This window comes from Alligator sinensis, unplaced genomic scaffold (assembly GCF_000455745.1).
Source record: "Alligator sinensis unplaced genomic scaffold, ASM45574v1 scaffold1201_1, whole genome shotgun sequence".
NCBI lineage: Eukaryota > Metazoa > Chordata > Crocodylia > Alligatoridae > Alligator > Alligator sinensis.
This window is the reverse complement of record NW_005842690.1, coordinates 346,047-350,497: the sequence shown is the minus strand read 5'-3', so window position 1 is coordinate 350,497 and position 4,451 is coordinate 346,047. Positions and strand designations below refer to the sequence as shown.

Below are 4,451 nucleotides of genomic sequence, written 5' to 3'. Positions count from 1 at the left end.
CCCTACAGTTTTCTTGAACTATCACATGGCAATTAGGAGATGGTCAGGTATTATAGCAACAGTGGCAATAAATTTAAGAAATCTCAGAACAGTTTTAGGATACTTAAGCATTTATTGCTTTCTAACTGGAAGCCTCTGTTGAGTTGCTAAGGTCTGAATATGCAAAAAAAAGAAATAAGCACAGGGAAAATGTCTTATAATTTTTGTTGACATGAACAGGGTTTTTTTCTTTTCTTTTCTTTTTTTTTTTTTTTTTTAAACACATACATGAAATTTATTCTCAACAGAATCTCACATGTAGATTTTATCTTATATATACACTTCAGCATATACTTTTATTTTTTTTTCAAATCCTACTGTAAATTAGTAAGAAGATGCCAAATTAAAAAAATTAAAACAGAAGGACAATTAAAAAATCCATAAGTTGAAAGCAAACTTGCATTAAATAAAATGAAAAAGTCAAAAGACAAATCCTCTAGCTTCTGGTACTAACTGAGCAACTTAACTCCCTAAAATTAGGGAAGAAAATTCCCTAATGGCCAGGTTATTCTATAGTAGGGATTCTGACACCTCTCTGCAGAAGCAATTAATATTAGCCATCTTTGGGCAGGATACTACACAGAATGGCCCACTAATCTGTGTTGGTATCCCGATTCTCTTATTCTTATAACATTCTGAATTGTTGGTTCTGACGGAATTCTTAGCATAACCCTAGATAAAAAAAATGACTGGAAATGAGTTAATAATTGGGGAAAATAAGGGGAAAATGCTGGGTTTACAGAGAGGATAGAACCTTCCATCTGGGCCAGGTCTATGCTCAAAAAAAAAAATATACAGTAGCATAGCAAACCTTCCTAGCACAGGTTATGCCAGCAAAAGGGCCCTATACTAAGCAAAAAACCCCTAATACTCTGTAAAAGTGAAAATACTTGTCTATCAGCATAACATTTTCTATACTAGGGAATTTTACCCACAGAAACTTAAGAGAAACAGGAGGGAAGAGTAGGAATAGCTCTCATAATCAACACTGCTCTACACCAAAGAGTTTACAGTATGCATCTGATTAGCTGTATTCTTTGTTCTGGAGAAAACAAGGACTTGAATTTTCTACATTCCTTTCTACCTTGCCTGAAAGTTTCTTTCTTCTAGGAGGAAAGTCTACAGATTCATTACAACAGGCTGTATATTCCTGCTTTACAACTCTTAAAGCTGGCTGCAACTCAACATAGAAACCACTCCTCTGCCAATCAAAACATGCTCTCACACCCTGAGAACCCAAAGCAGTCAGTTCAAGATGCTTTCAAAACTGCCTCACTGTGTTTACAATAGTCCAGCTTTACCACCAAATGCAGAACAGTGCCATTACACCAGCAAAACCACTTTGTACTGGGACAGTGAAAATACAGCCCTCTATCCTGCTCCTTTGTAACAATGCAAAACATACTAGTAAAAACCACAGCTTTGCTGAATCTCTGTACTTTTGTTAGCACAGCTATAATGGTTGTATTCGGTCATATCCTTGACTAAAAATTATGCTGGCTGAAACCTGGGTCTCTACTTGAAGTCAAGTCCTTCAAAGTTCATTCAGAGGTTACTAGATAGACAAAGACATTCATATAAATATATCCTAATGCAGAACAGCTTTTAGTTTCATCACAAAAACCTTATAGTGTACACAAAGAAAACTGAGTTATGGCCTTTTCTGCTGACCCCAACACCTGGACACATCACTTTGCTTTTGCCAAAGTCACCTCTGTACTGCAAGCAGTTGTGCTGGCTGAGTGCGATGCAGGCCCTTGGAGAGCATCTCCAAAGGTGCAGCATCTACCAGGCAAAACAACAATGCAACACCATGCAGCACTGTAAATGGGACTCTTAGGCGAGGGGTTCTCAACCTTTTTAAGCTGAAGACAGGCAGTGACCAGCACACTGTGGGCAGGTAGCCAACCCTTTTTTATACCGAGTATAAAAAAGGGTTGGCTGCCGGTCCACAGTATGCTGGTAACTTCCAGTTCACAGTTTGCCAGTCCACGGTCACTTCCGGTCTGGCAGCCAGCCCTCCTGCGGACCAGCAGCCAACCCTTCGTGGCAGGTTGGGAACCCCTGCCTTAGGCTGATTCTGGTGCCTCCCATTCACCATACCACAAAGTACCTCAACAAGTAATGGTATGTCAGGGAATACAGGTACAAACATATCACAGAAGCCACTTAAATAACATTAATGTTGCTGACTAAAGAGCTGTTGATGTTCACATATTGAAGCAAGTGAGCCTCTTCAACAAGGCTGTGGATATTCTCTCAGGCAAACTATTCACTAGGGCATACAGCCATGTCTGGAGTCATAGACTATACAGTGATCCAACCTACCCTTTCATACCATGAGTAACGTATTACTGGCTATCTTGACAGCACCAGGCAGAGCAGGTGCAAGGCACCCCCAAAAAAAATGGAGTTCTCTCCTGGGCCACCTGGACATGACCAAAGAAACTGTGTCTGGGGTTGTTACAGCCCTCCACCTCCTATAACAGTGGTTCTCAACCTTTTATGTACGAGGACCCATTTGTAAACATTGATGATCAGTCTCGACCCAGGGCTCCAGTTACTACAAGGGAACTCTGCCAGCCCGCAAGCGAAAATCCAGTTTCCCACATTTTTCTCCTTTAAAGGAGAATCCATTTTTAAAGTTTGTTGATCCATTTTTAAAGTTTGTTCACAACCCTTTCATATATTCTTGCAACCCATTTTAGGGTTGCGAACCATGGGTTGAGAAACGCTGTCCTAAAGAACTTGCACGCACCCAAAGGGAAGCAGAAAAACTAACTGCCAATTTGGAAAAGCCAGACACAAGGGCCCTAAGCATTGCACACACTAGTGTTGTGAGGTCCTAAGACAGCATTTCAATGTATCCCCTTAAATAAAGGGGATGGTAATTGGTGACCTCAGGGCACACCCACACTTCAGCAGGTGGCCTGGAAGCAAGGGGAGGGATTAGCTTTTTTGAGAAGAGGGAGTTTGGGTTTTTGTTGAAGGAAAAATGACAGCATATGAACACCAGAATCAAAAAATAGTTTTACTGATGGTAAAAGACAAATTGTGTTAAGTTCCTAGTGCAAAAGATTAAAGGCAGTAAAAGAGCCAAACCACCAAGGACCCAGATCTGAGTACACAAATACTCAGCACAAAGAACCACTGTCAGCATGGTGATGAAAAGGCCCAGAGTTGAACCTCTTACAGGCTGGTATACCACAGCTTGAAATTGTTCTTTTTATCAATTGATATCAAGAGGGAACTCAAAATGGTGAGGGATGGTACACATTTATACACACCAAAACATGCTCACTGCCTTCTTGCTCCTCCTGGTACTTATAAAGAACACTCTTCTTCCACCTATCTCTCACTAAGTTTTCACACCCCACAAACTCCCAAACCTACATTCTGTTTTTGCAGGACAATATCTATAGGAACTATTCTTACTTTAAGTTAATCCTCATTTGTTGCTGAAACAACACTAGAAAATTAAATCCTTCATATCAGCAAAAATTTCCATTTAAAACTTTCCATTGTATACTTTTAATCAAACACGGGACAGACCACATACTTAACAGATGAAGAGAACTGCTAGTTTCTCCTGCCCCGACTAAATGCTGATTTGCTAAGAATACTAATATTATTAACTTACATTCTCCAGAATATTATTAACTTACACAAACCCCAGTGCATTACCTTATCTAAAGCTGTGATACCTTAAAGCTTTTTATCTACCTTGCATCATCTTGTTTTTGCCTAGCTGAGGGCAAGATTTGATTTAAACCATTACACAGTTATTACCAAAATATTCGATCATTTCCGTAAGTAAAAATAGGTCAAATGAAAACATAAAGATAATGGTTGTGCACAGATTTACTTGGGTGCTACCTACTTAGATCACTCAACGAATCCTGAAATTGCATCTGCTTTTCTTTAAGGACTGGTTTTCCATAAGCAATTTAAATGACCTGCAAATGCAACTGGTTCTTCTACTCATGGAAGGCCTTAGAACAAAAAGGAGGCAAATAAACTAGTACAAGTGAAAGAATTTTGAGGAACAGAATACTGTCATAAAAAACTGAAGGCCAGCTCATCTTTGATAGACTCACATGCTCAGAAGTACCATTAAAGTCCCCAAATTAACTAAGTTTCCTGACCAACATAACTGTTAACATTAAAAAAATAATACTTGGACAAGAAAGAAAAAAATTACACTCAAAAAGAATGTTCCAGGTTTTGCAGAATTATCAATTTCTGGTAATCTCACAGCATCTGCACAGAGGAACTGCAATGGACTAGACCTGCAAGAAAACAGCTAGAAGATGCAAGGAATGCACTGTGCTGCAACGCCCCTGACTCCTAACACAGGCAGTTTACTGCTAGACTGGAGCATACATCCACTGCTCCAAACTATGGCTTATGGG

The 4,451-nt window shown here is 39.6% G+C and overlaps 1 protein-coding gene across 5 annotated transcripts in view; it reads right to left on the bottom strand.

Annotated features, from left to right (window-relative positions):
* VAPA (VAMP associated protein A) overlaps positions 1-4,451 on the bottom strand; it is a 42,256-nt gene that overhangs the window by 21,820 nt on the left and 15,985 nt on the right. The window lies entirely within an intron of this gene.